The sequence below is a fragment of the Phocoena phocoena genome, chromosome 2 (assembly GCF_963924675.1).
Source record: "Phocoena phocoena chromosome 2, mPhoPho1.1, whole genome shotgun sequence".
In the NCBI taxonomy this organism is placed as follows: domain Eukaryota; kingdom Metazoa; phylum Chordata; class Mammalia; order Artiodactyla; family Phocoenidae; genus Phocoena; species Phocoena phocoena.
In genome coordinates this window covers 78,642,169-78,660,241 of record NC_089220.1, presented here as the reverse complement: position 1 = coordinate 78,660,241, position 18,073 = coordinate 78,642,169, and positions in this window count along the sequence as shown.

The following is an 18,073-nucleotide window of genomic DNA, read 5'->3' as shown; positions in this document are numbered from 1 at the left end:
TACCTCATATAAGTGAAATCATGTAGTATTTGTCCTTCTGTGAATGGCTTATTTCACTTCTCATGATGTCCCCAAGGTTCATCCATATTGTAGCATTTGACAGAATTTTCTTCTTTTCTATAAGTGAATAATATTCCATTGTATGTATATACCATGTTTTCTTTATCCATTAATCCCTTGATGGACACTTAGGTTGTTCTTACCTCTTGGCTATTGTGAAAATGATGCAATGAAAACGAAAATGCAGTATCTCTTTGAGATTCTGATTTCAGTTCTTTTGGATAAATACCCAAAAGTGGGATTTCTGGATCATATGGTATTTCTCTTTAACTTTTTGAGGAACCTTCGTACAGTTCTCCATAGCAGCTGCACCATTTTACCTTCCCACCAGCAGTGAAAAGGAGTTCCAGTTTCACTATATCCTCACCAACACTTACAACGTTATTAATAACAACTCACTTTTGTAAAGCCTACCCAAAATATTTAACTTAATTTTTATAGAAACAACTCTGCTTTATTTTCCATTCATATTCCAGAGGAATATGTAATACTTAAGAGAAAACACAAAATGCCAATAACAATTGCAAGTAGCATATTCAAGTTTGGAATAAAGACAACTGATCATTTGTAAATGAACAACTCAACTGGTAGGGACAGAGTGGTGGGAATCTAGAGAAGAGCCAGAAGCCTAAATAATTCATCCTTCCATGAGTATCAATGAAGTGTTTATAAAGAGAGTGGAAAGGATTACTCTTGTGAAGGTGAGTTAAGAGAGAGCCTTGAAATGAAAGGGTTGGACAAGATGACCTCCGAGGGTCCTTCAAGATCAAAATAAGCCTTTGTGGTAGACTAAAAATGATAGAACTGGATTAGAATTTCAAAGCTAGCATCAGGGTCATATATTTAATAAGCCCTTGAAGGTTTTACTTGAGTATACAGATTTCATACCTTGCAAAATGACCCCTCCCCAGATTTTCTTTGAAGATACAAAGGAATTGTACAGGCTTTTTTCTAGTTTAAGAGGTTAAACCTCTATTTGAAAGCTGATGCATCTAAAATGCACTCTGAGTAGGGTTCATGGCTAGATCAAGCATACAGAGATGTGGCTTTAAGTGCTAGCTCTGTTTCTGACTGGTGAGTAAGGCAGATTTTTCTGCAGTTCTGTTTCCCTTACAAAATGAGAAGATTTAAGAGATGATGACTATGACTTTGTCCAATCCTACAGTTTAATAATTCTATGATTTTTAATACTTTCTGCACTCAGAAATTTTGATGTGAAAATTGTCATGTATTTGGTAGCAGCTACCACCTGAAAGGTTTGTCACTTTTTGCAACTCTGTCTTCTAGGCAGTAATCAGCCTGAAGTTTTCTTTTCTTTTACTGAAGATCAACAACTCCATTCCTGTAGCTACGTACCAGGCTGCTCTGTCACCAGTGTCATAGTCATCTACAGTGAAATCCAGATTGCTCTAGTTTCTGCTTCAATAGTAATTTAGAGCATTTCCCTGCCCTCTCTGTTTGGCAATGTCACGCATTAGAACGCTATACTCCAGTTCCTTGAGTATCCTGCTGTTGTCTCCTCGTACAAGTCCAATCAGCAGAACTGTGTTTCAATGAGCATCCCTTCAGTCCTGGTGGTCAGGCAGCTTTCAAGGACTTTGTAGTTATTACTCTTTTCTTGTCATTTGATTTTTCAGGTGGGATGAAATTATTTCAAAAGGTAGGTATAATGTCAGCATTTGTTCATGTTTACATACCTGTTGAATATCAGACAGCACTGGTTGTTTTTGTGTGTGATTTGCTGTGGATTGGGTTTCTCTGCCACATTAGAGCTGTATTTTCTGTCAACTTTTCTACATATGTATCTCTTTCAATTCAATTCCATTACCCTTAGTCAATATCTAATGAAACCTTAAAGCAGAAATCCCTGGAAGTTTTCAATTTCATACCTCCAGTGGAGAACCTTAAACTGCCCACACGATCTATGCTGGAGATAGCTAAAGGAGCTCAGTTGTGTTTAGAGCTACTGAAACTGCACACCAAAATGCTAATACCACAAAGTGACCTATTGCCTGAGTACCCTTTAAGGACACACAAGTCCTAAGTGACTGTTACCACAACTTCAAATGTTACCTACAGCCTATTGAGTTTGAAGAATAACCCACATTCCCAAAGTTGTGATCTAACTGATATAAACTCATTGGACTCAGTTGTACCTGAAGATACACAAAAATGTTTGTATTAAAGAAGACGTCTCAGGAAACCCAATTTCTGTGGAAAATGGGTCAATTCAGGGCAGTCAATCAACCTTAGTACATAGGTGACTTACTTCTTAAGTCAACTTTTCATACTATAATCATCCTCATCACCTTGCCATTTTAATTTCCATAAAATGAGACGTTTAATTAACCTTGCTTGTAGGCTTAGATCTGCTCCAGGCTTTGATGCCAGTCCTGTTATTTTGCAGAAGAAGGATTATGAATTTATTTTCATAGCCTAGAAGATTCAGAATATGGGTTCCACCCCCCCAGGTATTGCACGTCTTCATTTCTTTTTCTTTCTTTGAAAGATTTAGAGTAGCTTTCCTAGGACACTGTTAATGTCATTCTTCTAAAAGCATCTTGTCTATCAGATGTGGCTGAATGAATCCATTGCAAAAACTAAACCTACACAAAAACAGCAAACAAACATAGAGCGTCATCTTTGAGAGTAATTTACAGAATCGTAAGAATATTACAGATAAATTTATCAATTGTTACATTTACATCTGTTGAAGTTTGATTTGTTGGAAATTACATGAATTGGATTCTACAGCATGTGTTTATTTTGCTGAACAAATTGTGTCCCAACAATCTATCCTGGATATCCAGAATCTAGCAGGTGAATTTATGCTGATGGTTCGTCTCTCCAACAGTGTTTTGGCACATCTAAGTACTACTTTTAGCCCCAGGAAAGGATTCTAATCTCTAGAAAAGATTTTAACATAAAGCCTTGCTAATATTCACCTCTGTAGGCACCTCAATTTGGCTAATATTTCTGTTTCCTAAAAGATGATTCTATTATAACGTTGCACATGAAGGAAGAAATCCTAGTTTAATAATTTGAGATTGTGTTTTTTCTGACAGAATTCATTTGCTTTCACTTTATTTATTTATCAGTGTATTTATTGCTTTGGTCCTTACACAGTTATCTTTTACCAGCTGTGTAAAACATTATACTGAATGTTAGATATTGCATGATATTTCAAGGAAATTTAACTTGAGCAATTATTGATTTCATCCAGAGTCTGGTGCCTCTGTCAAGAAGTTAATGTTTTTTTAAAGACAAAATGACTTTATAATCTATAATTATTTTCTTATCAGTTACAATTTTATGATCTCCTGATTAGCTGGCACTTGGTACTTAACTTTACATTTTAGCTCTGCAGGGTCCTTTTAGACATTATTATTGCAAAGAAAAATCAAAAATCAAAATGAATTCTTAGTATTATACTTGAAGCAATAAGGTGCAATTGCTGAAACAGCAGCCAAGCATTGTGCTATAGAACTAACTCACAGCTTGGTGCCCAGTCCCTGCTGAGAAGGAAATGTAGGGGAACTGGCAGAGTCTTACTACATCTGCTCCCTGCTGCTAATGAGCTTTAACCTGTTTCATTCTTGTTATGCTTACTGTTTAGATATTTTGCTTGCAAAATTAATTCTTTAGCTGCGAGAACACAAGAAAGAGGATATGATTTATAAAGTAGGGCTGTTTACAAATTAGAAGGTATCAGCAAGGGAGATTAGAGGCCATAATGAGTGATACGGTTACTTAATATCAATTCAAGGGCAGACGCTCAGGTGGTAACACTGGAATTGTTTCTCAGTTTCTGTAATGTAAGCCCCAGCTTCAGGAGGTATAGTCTTCGTTTTGCATTGTGCATCTACACCAATATGCTTTCCATTTATCAAAGAGATTTAACAGTAGTTTTTTGCTTTGAAAGCTTCCTTGGTCCTCTAAAAAGTGCCAGAGTTTTAGTGATGTGTAGCCTCTGCAAACAATCAGCTTTCAGCAATAGTATTTTATTATAGTTAAGAACTAATGAACTACCTATGCCCAACTCTCGTAACCTATGGCTAATCACCCAAACAAAAGCAACAAGAGGGCTTCCCTGGTGGCGCAGTGGTTGAAAGTCCGCCTGCCGACGCAGGGGACGCGGGTTCGTGCCCTGGTGCGGGAAGATCCCACATGCCGGGCAGTGGCTGGGCCCGTGAGCCATGGCCACTGAGCCTGCGCGTCCGGAGCCTGTGCTCTGCAACGGAAGAGACCACAACAGTGAGAGGCCCGCTTACCGCAAAAAAACAAAACAAAACAAAAAAACTCCCTTTAAAAAAAAAAAAGCAACAAGAACTCAGAGAATAAATAGGCCCTGAGATTCTTGTTAATGAAATAATAATGTCGTTTTTATAGCTATAGACTCTTGCTATTTTAACTTTCACACATTCCTTTGCTCCTCACCTTAACTTTCTAAAGCAATCATATAGGTATTGTTCATTTTATAGATGTAGAACTGGAAACTTGAAAACGCATCTTATTTATCATAAGTGGATGAAAATTCTCAATGGGTCTGTATAAATCAGCACACATCCTATCAATGGGGAGTAGGATGTTCATCTTTAGATTTGCAGAATCATCCTCACCACTCCCATTATTGTCTTTGTCAATAATCATCCACAAAGCTATCCTACTTCTTGAAGAGAAGCCAAATGTATTAGCTTTTCAGCCAAAACTGCACATTATTTTTGGTAATAACATGGTTTGAAACATTCTGCAAAGAAAAGCAGGTTATTCTACTACAGCATTTCTCAAACTTTTTACTCTTGAAAGTAAGAAAAAGTTCTTGCAGATGTCCAGTTGTGGCCTGTATTCTTTTTATTATAGTGTTACTTGTACATGTAACACTATAAAACTAGCCATGAACTCCTTTACCTGTAGCTTTTTATCAGCTATACAACAAAAAAAACATAAAGGGTAAATAAAAATAAGCCTACAAAACCAGTTAAACTATAATTAACGCATCGCTTTATTGTGACACATGCTGTAGTTAATTTTAAAATTATATAATTTACACAAATATATACATCTTTATTTAGAACAATTATTTTAATAATCCCAACTGATTAATAAAAAATATCTTTAAACAGATATCCTGTTATATATTTATTTCTACACACTGCTAATGAACTACTGCAAATTAATACTTAAAAAGTAGGTCCGCCTGCCGATGCAGGGGACGCGGGTTCGTGCCCCGGACCGGGAGGATCCCACATGCCGCGGAGCGGCTGGGCCCGTGAGCCATGGCCGCTGAGTCTGCGCGTCCGGAGCCTGTGCCCCGCAACGGGAGAGGCCACAGCAGTGAGAGGCCCGCATACCGCAAAAAAAAAAAAAAAAAAAAAAAGTAGGACTTGTAATATATCTCCTAACCAAATAAGTGCTGACTCCTATGGTTTGACTTCTTTTCTGGCTGGTATAGCTATACTGCAATGTGACAGGTAAAGACTCATTTCTCCCACTATTTCTATGTGAACCACTATAAAACCTTCTTCTGAGCAGAATGTCATGATATCATTTGGCCTCTACTTGGCACTAGGGCATCATTTATGTGTTAAGTCCACCTAAGTTCTCTTCCTGTTAGTGTAAGACCCAGTAGTACATTACTGTACTGCAATATTAATTTCTTGATGTCAAATCATAATCTCAACTTACTAAATGTTAGGAAGCTAAAGTTTTATTCTATTAAAATATTTTTAACGGTGAAATTTTACTACAAAGCGGAGTTTTGTCCTTATAATTGACAAAAGACTCTGAGAGCAATAATAGTGAACAAGAATGACTGCAATAGTCAGTGCCCATGTTTGTATGTGTCAGTGGCAAATGAGCATTTTAACCGTTGGTACTCTTTTTTTTTTTTTTAATTTACTGAGTGCAAACATTTATTGGGTGCTCAAGCCTCTGTTTGCTGTCAGGGATATTAAAGGAGAGAAGACACAAACATCACTTTCAAAGGGTGGAGTCTAGTAGGGTAGATAGACATGTAAACAAACAATGGTAGGGCAATGCCGGCAAGCTATAATAGAGATAGGAATTAAGTGATGCCCAGAATCCCAAAGCAATTAACACTGTCTTGGGAGGATACAGACTGGAGCAGGGATTCTAAAAGCAACATGTAACTGTTGGTACTTTAAATGTTCACTGGCATCAACACAAATGTAAACATAGTCATAAATATATGCGGCAGTATCCCAATATAAGGTGATCATGTAGACGAATCTAAAAATGCTTCTATTATTCTCATAATGATGCTGAGATGGGAATTGGTGTTATCCCCATTTTACAAGTGAGGAAATTGAGAAGGTAAATAACTGTCCTAAGATCACACAACCAGTTAAGTGGTGGAGCCAGGATTCAAGCCCTAGTTGTCTGGTGAGTATCGATGTTCTTAGGCATTGGAGGTGACAACTGGAAGAACAGTAATGTCAGCACAAGTGCATTCATTAGTTCGTTAAACGCACATGCTTATTTTGCTATGTTCCCTTTTTTAATGGAAAATATGTAGAAATAGAATTTTTTAAATTACTTTCAACTGTGGGCACAACTAATATATTATTATTTTTTACTAAAATAAGATCCAACTTTTTCTTTTTTCAAGAAAATAAAGTAAGCAAATTTATTATTTGACTAATCAGGCTTTGTAGAACTCATTGGGCAAAAATATATGTGTGTGTGTATTCTAAAATCAAGTGTCTTATTTCAACAGGCAACCCAAAACTGAAAAGAGGCTCTGGGGTTTCTTATACTGATTATAAATATAGCAATTTCCATTTGAGAGTATACTTCAGAGTCTTTCTCAGAACTACCACTTTTTAAAATAAATTTATTTATTTGTAAATTTATAAATTTATTTATGTATTTATTTATCTTTGGCTGTGTTGGGTGTTCATTGCTGCGCACGGGCTTTCTCTAGTTGTGGTGAGCGGGGGCTACTCCTCGTTGTGGTGCGCGGGCTTCTCATTGCGGTGGCTTCTCTTGTTGCGGAGCATGGGCTCTAGGCACGGGGACTGCAGTAGTTGTGGCACGCAGGCTCGGTAGTTGTGTTTCGTGGGCTCTAGAGCGCAGGCTTAGTAGTTGCGGCTCGCCGGCTTAGTTGCCCTGCAGCATGTGGGATCTTCCCAGACCAGAGCTCAAACCCGTGTCCCCTGCATTGGCAGGTGGATTCTTAACCACTGCGCCACCAGGGGAGTCCAGAGCTACCACTTATTAAAGCCATTCATTCATTGACTTGTTTACTTATTCAGTCGACATTAAAAAAAAAAAACATTTTTTCTGATTATAATAGTAATGCACATTTATTACAGAAATTTGGAAAATCCATTAGAGTACAAAGAAGGAAATGAAAATCCCCTTCTTATTTCTGTGCCCACAGCTAATGACTGTCTCATATTTTGGTGCCTTTTCCTTCATAAAGATATCCCCAATGTGGGTGGGCCCCTCAGGCAGCCTTGCTTCTTGCGCATCAGCAGGACTCAGCACCTGGTCACCACCCCTCAAAGAAAATCTACCTTTACAAAGTATAAGAGAAAAATAAAATCTTGCTGAAGTTTTCGGGAGGAGGCAGAGGAGAAGGACACAATATGTACTGCACAGAAAAACTCAATAGAGAATCTGCATTAGACATCTGGGTTCTTTGCCATGCCCCTAATTCCTGTTAACTGCCGACTGCCATAGATCCCTGCCCATATTTAGTCCTGCTGCACAGAGCCGGGCTTGTCCTCAGCTCCAGCCTCTCTTCCCTCTGCATCCTCACACAGATCTCTCCACTCAGTAAATAAGGACTCATCTCAACACCTATCTTTATAAGCCAGCAGGGGTTTGCAAGAAACATGCATTTGTTGGCTTGGCATTCTTTCCTTATAACAGATAATTTTTTTCTGTCTCATTCAGATATGTATGCATGTATATATGCACACATATGTATGCATTTAAAAAAATTATACCTGCTATTCTTTGAACTGCTTTTTCTCCCACACAATATATTTTATTTTCCCTTATAATTAAATTTTCTTTGCAAACATGGTTTTTAATAGATTATCTATAAAAAGATTTCACTGTCTGATATACTATAATCTATTTGACCAGTACTCCACTGTCGGATATTTTGGTTGTTAACCATTTTTGCTATTATACATAACATTACAGTAAACATCCTGTATATCTCTAATTATTTCCTTTGTGCACATCTCTATTTTATTAAATTTCTAAACTTGGAATTTGAGTCAAATTAAATGAGCATTGGGAAATTCGATATAAATTGCCTTCCAGAAAAGTGTTAGCATGAAACATTCGTTGAGGATTTATTGAGTACCAGGCACCATGCTACCTGCTGAGGATTCAGAAGTATGTAAAATGTATTCTCTGTTAATGAAGAGCTTGTAGTTGACTATTTGTTTTAATTAGATGTTAGGCCTCTGCTACTTCCTCTAAAAAGTCTATCTGAATTTCCACTCAATGAAATGGTTGAGAAGCTGCTGGCTGTGGTCCTAAATTTATTGCTTAAATATATATATCAAAAAAACCCCACTCTAATTCTTGAAGCAAAATAAACTTTCATATGCAATGTTTGCCAGCATCTAAAACTGTGGGCATATAAAATAGTTCTCACTTTATCCCCCAAATTATGTTTTTTTAAAAAATATATTACTGTTTATTTATGGATTGAAAATTATTTTAATTTGATCTTGAAAAGGAAACCATTGTTTTGTTCATGTAAATATTATATATGAAAACTACCATTTTAAAACTTGGTTACAAATGAATGGACATATGTTAAACCCATGGACTTTGAAGTTTCAGCAGAAATGTACTTAATACTTGTTTTCTCAAGTCTGGACACAGTAAACATTTACAGGCCATTTTGGGGATTACCAGAATGCAAGGGATATAAGGAGAGGTGGACAGAAATGCATTAACCTTCTGGGAAAGGCTGAATAACAGTGATTTCCCAGATTAGTAGAGTAGTAATGTAAATTGGCAAATATAATTACATTTAACCCTATGAATAGAACTTTAAGCCAAACAGTCCTTACTGCCAATATTTTTAGGCAGAATCGAGTTATATGTTGTCTCTAATTGTCTCTTACAAATGTAGAGGGACAGTAGTCACATTTACATGTCACATGTCATCTGAAAAACATGATGGTCTGAATTTGGTAGTTAAAATAGACTATTTTGTGCCATTAAGGTTCCTAAACAATCTAAATGACAATAGACTCCTTTAAAGACCTTAAAATGATTGAATGATGGTATGCTAAAGAAATTTGAAAGGCTAGGAAAGAAGATACACGATGGCAAAGGTAGGCCTAGCAATAGCCATGCTTTTAGATGCCCCTCTCCTTCCTTTTTTTCCATTTTAGATGACTAAATGGTCCTTATTTTTCTAAGTGTGACAGCACTTTTCTTAGGCCTGAATTAGAGACAGTTATTTTAAGAGGACCTAAAGAACATAGTAGTAAGAGTTAAGGATAAAGGCAGTTTTAATTTAAACAGCTCTACCACAATGATATACACAATACCTTACATTTTAAAAGGGGTTACCATACTCAAAAGGAAAAGAAAAAGAAAAGAAAAGAAGTATGTGGGTGTTGTGTGTACAGTGGCTTAGACAGAATGATTATCATTTGCTCTCTGGAAATGAACTCCACCTTGGCCTTAAATTCTTATATTTCTTCCCAGAGTTGAAATGCCAGTTGAAGGCATTCAGAAATTTAAAGTGACCGATTTAACAACCTTGGACAAAGAGAACGTGTCTGAAAGTTTGTCTCAATGTTTGACTTAACCTAGGAGAGTTTCTCTGAGACTTCTTTTCTAAACAGTACCCTAGCGCCTTGGGCCAGCAAAATGGCCTTTAAGCTTGAATGAACATGGTATTTCTTTTCCTGTAGTGCAAAGCCTCACTATTTCATCTTTTCAAACTCTTTTACTGCACTCAGTGTGGAATTATATTGACAAGGGTAGAATTTATCTCCTAGAGGAGAATGCTGTGCTTCTGTTAAGTGCTAATATAACATTTACGTGTTGGTACCTTAACAACAGCCCCAGCTTACCTAATGAAAGTTGAAAGCAAACAGTACTACTCTCTGAGATTTTATTATGACTGAAGTGACTGCAGTTTGAGGCAAATTATCCCTATTTTTGTTCCCATATCAAAAACAGAGATGCTAAAGCAATTGCTACATGTTTGGTGTAGAATTAGGTTCCACTCTCATTAATCTACAACGAAGAGCATTTTTCATGTAAACAGCTCACGAGGGTCAGAGAGAAGAGCTGTTTCTGTGAAAAATGCCTGTCAATAACTTTGTGAGTGAATTTTGAAATAAAGTGCCTGTAACCTGTCGTTATTCCTTCCTCTCAAAGTCGAGAGTGAGTGGATGAAAATAGAGCCTGTGAATTGAAAGCAGGGTGAGTGTTATGGCCTTATCGACTTCAGGTAAAATGACTGTTTTAACTTGTTATTATTTTTCCATTCAGAGGTCAGGCAATGTACAGTATTACCAGCATAGACTGCAGTGTAAGCAAGTTGGTATACAAAAAGGCTAGTGCCCACACTCACAAAGCAGAGGAAAGTGTAAGTCACTAATATCAAGTGGATTCGTGATCTCTACACAAACGAAATAACCAACAGTGCTTTGAAAAAGAATGGCGAAGGTATGTAAGTGTAAAGCACCTTGGAGGCAGGAATATAAACCTGTTTAAATAAAAAGGCATATGTTGAGGAGGCGCTGACCATTTTTTAAAATCACATATTAATCTTACTTGTTTTGCTAAGGAACTACGGGACCTGAATACTGAGGGTTAAGCACCCCAACTCTATGTCACCTTCACATTTTTTTCCTGCCTCAGGTCATCTTAAAAGTAATTAGCTGCTGAATTTTTCAAGTCCATCTGATATATTCTTATCAAAAGCAAAATATTGCTGTGGTTTTCCTTTTCACCTAGGAAAAACAGAACTCAATGAGGCTTCAAAACACCAAAAACCCTTTCCTTGTCTTCTAGATTTTTATTTCTAATTCTGAAGAACAGCTTAAGAATTTAGCATGGCTATTTTAGGTTTGCAAGAAAAACATCTTTTCTCCAAGTAATCTCAGGCCCATGGAAAGTGTACGTTTAATACTATTGTTCAAACAGTTTAATTTTTCTATTTCAGAAGACGATCTAGTGTTTTTGTCTTTGATACTGATTTTTCCATTATAGACTCTGTTGGTCAGAAAATGGGCAGATTGACCTAGAAATTAAAAGAGGTTATAGAAGGACTCAACGATTGAAACCAAGTTTAGAGGGAAAAAGTACTACATTTAATTTTGGAGACATGTTCATATGCCTATTTGGCAAATTTCCCCAAATAATGTCAAAGGTTGTGTTCTTTTACTTCTAAACAAGTTTTCCCTGGCTTCAAAATATTTTTAATGCCCTAAGATAAAAGATATATACTGCTTTGCGTTTGCTCAGTTTATTCATTTCTTTAAACAAATGTTTACTAGTTGGACATTGTGCCAATCATGGTAATACAGTAACCTCAGGAGAGACCTTACCTTCATCTAGTGAGGAAGAGAGTCAGGAAAACGGTGAGATAAGTTGCCATGAAGTTACGAGAAGAATGCAAGCTCCATGGAGGCAATGGTCTTTATCTGTTTCTGTTCAGCAACATATCCTAACCACCTAAACCAGTGCCTGGCACACAGCAGACACCTGACAGATACTTGCTGAGCGCTGAATGGATGTGACTGGAGCACGCACAGCGTGCTTAAGAGGCTATGAGAGGGTCAGGGAAGACATTCCCAGGGAAACATAGGTCTAACGTCCAGGAATGTTGACATGATTAAACTAGACAAAGTCAGAGCAGGGCCTTCTGTATCAAGGGAGCAAAAAATTCCAAAACTGAAGTTAGCAGAGAGTGGATGAACTGCTGTTCATTCTACATGGCTCAGCAATGAGTGAGGGGTGGGACAGACAGAGTTGGTTGAAGTACATGGGGGCCAGACCTGAAAGGCCTTGAAAACCATGCTAAGGAGTTTGAAGTTAGGTCAAAAGTCACTGAATGATGTTAAGCATGCAGGGGCTTTTTTTAAAAAAAGGCAGATATATCTTAGAAGAAGACTACTCTGGCTGAAGTGTAGCAAATGGACTGAAGAAGATAGGAACTGGGGAGACCAGTTAGGAGGCTTCACAGAAATCCAAGCAACATATAAACGACAGTGACCTATATTAAAATAAAAGTAAGGGGACAGAAATGAATAGGCATATTTTAAGTGATTTAAGGAGTTAAAAATGACAAGACGTGTAGCTCCTTCGAATGAAGTAGGGAGAAATTGCTAAGGAAGACAGAAGAGACAAGGACAAGACTCTGCTCTCCAGCCTTGGACAATGGAGTGGATAGATGACATTTCCCAAGACAAAGAAAATGTATTTGGTAGAGAAGGTGGCAAGTTTATTCTTAGATATGCTGAGATATTTAAAGCATCAAGTTGTTGCATCCCAGGTTTCTATACCGATTCTCTTTTTTCCTACACTCCCAATCTAGAGTTGCAAAAATCCATTGCAAATGGATAAAATAAACCTATGGACCTATCATAGTAGCTATGAGCATACGTTTCTTACATACAACACAAATTGCATTTTTCAATATAAAAATATTCTTCTTTCCTCATAAGTCTTTTTCAAATGCAAAGGAATACAAAGAGTAAACTATTTCTAACAGTTAATTATTCTAACTATCCTCAATTGTGACTAGTCAATGAAAAGCATGACAGCACAAACTAAGGCACCACAAATGAGGTACTGTTCCCTTAAGGAGTTAATTTTGAGTGTATCTGTACAGGTAAAAATGCTTCAATATTTTTGCATTTATAGTTGTATGACATGCAGGGACTAAAGTTATAAATGGAGTTGAATGTCTATGCCCACATATATATTTGAATATAATATGATTTTTAAGCTTTTCTCTCTCTTGGTTCTATCAAAGACATTAAAAGAAAGATTCAAAATGGAAACATATATAATAGGACTCCTAGTTCATATTGGTAATTATGGGCAATAATTATTAATTAATTAATTAAGAGCTAGTAAACCAAAATACTTTATACAGCTCCTGTATTTAACCTGTTTCCATTTATTACATAATTATTTAATTGACTAAATTCTTACTCAAGTGTGTATATGTAAACCTAATACGGTTTCTGAATTACAGCAGATCCATTCTGACATCAACATTCTGATCATTTTCTTTTATTTCCAGGAAGAACACGAGTGTCATGGCAATGCCAAGGACACAGGTAGCATCCTGGTGGTAGTGGTAGTTCCCCATCTCCCCAGAGATGCTGCTATTGAGTGGCACATCATTGCAGTAGCAGATAAGCCATCTAGAAGGAAGCATTTTGCTTTGTAGAAAATATCTGAGGATTTTCAAATTGAATGTGAAGCTGTGACTTCCATTTCCGCTTCCAGTGCATCTATCTATCTCCATTCCTTTAAGATGGACGTCACCATCTATGTCCTCTCCTGATTTAAACAGGACTCTAGAAGACCTAATGACTGTGTTTGTACAAGCAAGGAGAAGACTCTCCAAAGACAACCAAGGTGCACCATTGTGTTTAGAATATTCTACGAAAAAGACAGCATTAGAGCCCATGTACTGCAGGCAGGTACGAGAACTATCAGAGAGATGAAAGTGCAGACTGTGGAATCACATCATATATGCTTGTCACAGAGAGAGTTCGGGAGAGCAAGGGAAAGGATAACATAAGTAGTGTGGGAGACATTTGCTCCCAGTCCAGTTAGTGAGAGTGAGTGTGAGGCGGGAGATGTGAATCCACTGCCTCCTTTGTTGATCTCCATTCTCTTGTGCCTTTTGTGTGAACCTCTCACTGCCCTATGAATGATTCTAGTGTTTAAAGATATTTTTCCTGCTATATAACCCTCTTTATTATATTCCAAACCATATTGTACACATTAAACATTTGCACGTACATATCAGAGAATAGGTTTGTGTCCACAGTACCATGAATATACTATCCTTTACAGATGACGCATGGGATTTAGACCAACCCCATGTAAATCTGACTCCATGATACACACACAAAGCGAGCCAGAGTCTCATCCCCAAAATCAGGTCTGACTCAAAGAAGAGCCCCACTATTCATGTTCCAAAGGCACTTTACTAATATGGCTTTGAGTCATCCTTCTAAGAGACAAAACAACCAACGTGCGCATGGCATATTTCACCATATGGCTGGCTATTAAAACAAGAGGTCTGAACCAAAAGACACACTTCATTCTCATTAAGTGAGTCATTGTCAAGAGTCAGAACTCATAACCTACCAACTGGTTAATTTCCAACTTGAATAGCAGTGGGAAGTTCTCACTCTTCCAAGGCCCATGGAAGTTTTGGGTTTCATTGGACTGGTGTAATGTAAATAAGACTTAACTGAATGATCAATCCAAATTTGATGCGCTATTCCTTTATCGTATTAGCCTAAATTGTGTGCAAAGTCCCTCAGTGGGTTTTCAAATGCAGTTGTACCTCAGGCCTTGCTACAGGTGAATTTGAATTCAATATTTGCAAATTAAATTGTGTTTTGAGCATTGTATGGAAGTTAGCTTTTAAAATGCATTATTTCTGGGCTTCCCTGGTGGCGCAGTGGTTGAGAGTCCGCCTGCTGATGCAGGGAACGCGGGTTCTTGCCCCGGTCCGGGAAGATCCCACATGCCGCGGAGCGGCTGGGCCCGTGAGCCGTGGCCGCTGAGCCTGCGCGTCCGGAGCCTGTGCTCCTCAGCGGGAGAGGCCACAACAGTGAGAGGCCAGCGTACCGCAAAAAAAAAAAAAAAGAAAAAAAAAGCATTATTTCTTATATTAGATATTTCATAAGTAAGGTGAATAACTCCCTGCTCGTTTTGTTTAAATACAGATTTTAATATGTAGAATCTGTCTAAAGCAAGAACCTTTCTGTACTTCTCTTTAGTCTTTTGGTGACTGTTTCTTTGCAGACTAAACAGAATAATTACAATTACATCACACCAGTCCTGTGGTATTATTATCTTTATAATATGGGGAAGAGAGTAAGTCCCAGGTGGTTCTGATCACCATCCCAAGATTGGACACCTGGCTCCTTAGAGGATGGTAAGGTACAGAATCCTGTTATCTGTGTTCTGAGTCCATGTACTTTTCACTACTCCAGGGTCTGCTACAAGAAGGAAGGGGAAAATAGGTGTATGGAAATTAAAGAAGTAGCTGCTTCCACATGTCATTAGAAAGCCTATCAATGGCTTTGAAATGGGCTCATAAAGGGAAAAACAGAGACTATACTAATAAACTCAGTGCCTGAATCTAAATCTTTTTGCAGCCTTGGGATTTTCATAGTTTAATCCTTTGTGAAATAAAATACACCATAATGGCCATCACAAACCACCTTGGGACAACTTTAGTTTTGGAGAAATACTTACTACATATATCTTCATAAAAAATAATTCTGGACAGATCTCTTTGTACCTGTATGCTAGCATTTAAGGGCAGGGTCTCTACATTCACATTTTTATGAATATGAATATGATATGAAATATTAATCTGTATTAATTTAATCATGTAAAAGATGGTGCTCCAAAGCCCCAGTATCCCATTTTTCCCTACGTAACCTGAAGCAATATTCAACTTGACATCCTTTAATATATTTAAAAAGATAAAGCAATGAAAATGTAGCAAAGAACAAGCTCCTCTCATTCAGGAAGGAAGGAGTAAACATAGAGCCTGACAGAATCTGGTGGTTGTTCTATGAGGACTAGTTTTAGAGGAAAAAAAAAAAAAAATCAACCAGGTTAAATGTATTTCCTTTCTGCAGCATGCCTACTTGCTTGCTGACAATCCACAATCTCATTTCTGAACAAATTATACTCATTTTGTTTGAAAAAGAAATTTAACACGTACTTAAATAGAGCAGTTTTGTGGTGGAGAAGAGCTGTGCTGAGCTATGCGTTATACTAATGGCATAGGGTGCAGAATGAGCCTTCGTGGTTTTTATTTATTCATTAATCCTTAGATCGTTTAAAAAGTCTCCAAGGCCCTAATGACCATCATCATTATCATCAGTAAAAACTGCTTTCTGGTGAAAAGGCAATAGGCATTAAACTTAGAGGCAGCATTAAATTATCAGCAAAGAGGACTTGAAATATTACTACATGCATATTCCAGGACACAATATGCTGAAAGTTTATACAGCACCAGTCAGGCACTCTTCTTTACAAAGTCTGAGATTAAGATGTTCTCTTCTCCTTTACAAGGCAATGTCATTTAGCTCAGGAGAAAATTAAGTATAGGCCAGTTCCTATGCTCCAGAGTCAAACACTGGAAGTCAAAGGTATGTCATAAGAAGGTTCTTAATTATAAATAAAATTTTAAGAATTATCAGTATCAAAACTTTATTTCGAGCATTTCCCCTACCCACTATAGTTATTTGCATGTATTAAATAAACAGTGTCCAGTGAGTGAAAAAATCCGTGAGAAGTGTTTTGAACTAAACCTTGGTAAGTCCTTTCTGTCTCAGAGGTATTTTAGACATTCCATTGTCATTCAGCAAACATAATAGAGGCTTTACTTCTCTGTGTAATCTCCAGCAAATAATGAGAACTAGATTCAAAGGGTCAAATTCCACTCATTTGGGTATGAACTTAGTGTGTCATCTAAAAACAGGGAAAGTTAATACCTTGTGATCAATCCAGAGGGTTGGGATGCTTGTCAGTCTCCACCTCCTTCCCTTACCCACAATTCCATCACAATGTGGGCAGTTGATGCAGTTCAGAAAGTTACCATGAAAAGAGCAGACCAGAGAAGATGACTTCATTGCTTTGTGGAAACCTTGTAGGTGAGTGCAAAGTGTTCTGAATTTGGAGCAAGACTGTTAGAGATCATTCTCTGCTATATATGATCCAGTCCCTTTAACTCTCTAAACTTAGGGGTTGCCAGATTTCTGATTTGGAAGCAGATGGTCAGGTATTTGAACTTTCTGCTTTATAAAAACAAAAACAAGGGGCTTCCCTGGTGGCGCAGTGGTTGAGACTCCGCCTGCCGATGCAGGGGACACGGGTTCATGCCCCGGTCCGGGAAGATCCCACATGTTGTGGAGCGGCTGGGCCCGTGAGCCATGGCCGCTGAGCCTACGTGTCTGGAGCCTGTGCTCCGCAACGGGAGAGGCCACAACAGTGAGAGGCCTGCGTACCGCAAAAAAGAAATAACAAAAAAAAACAAGAAAATGCTAACTTAACCTTGTGCACACTCGGGGTGCTAACAGTGATCAGTTGAGGCAATGGATGTAAAAGTGTTCTTGTTCATTGTTAAGTGTTGTACCAGTGTAAGTTGTTGCTTGTTGTGTTTGCGGCTACTCTTCCGAGATTCCTCGTGGTTTTAAAAAGATTATAACTGGGGTTTCACCCTGTATCACATTCTTTAATAAATAGGCTTTTGTTTGCCCCCATATTTAAAAGCATAGTTTAAAGATACATTTAGTTTTATTGTTGATCTTTATAAATATTCCTAATCCAGGCATATATGGAAATAGAGGTTCTCAAAGGGAATTCACTTCCATTCACGCTCCTAATTCTTCTGGCTCCTTAGTACTTCTAAAAAATGGAAAATATTTCCTTCCTTGATCAGGACCTTTCCTTCTCTTGCCTTTTGCAAAATGCTTATTTCCCTCAAACTCCTCTTTCTCATGGCTGAGAGTGATAGGATTTTCAATATCTAGCATGCCCAGTTTCCCTTACCAGAGCAGATGGGCCAGTGCCTTGTCCCAAGTAGCAGACTTATAATGGGGTCCCCTATGGGAAAAGAGTCCTACGATTCGATGTTTTTCAATGTTCTTTTTGTTGTGATCCTTAACATCAGAATCCAAGCATTTCCTCACTTTTTAAAAGAACTTTGAATGAAGTGTAGGGAGGGCTTCTTTTTGCATTCTTCCTTGTTACACTGGAGCATCATTATCTTTTTTTGTGTTTT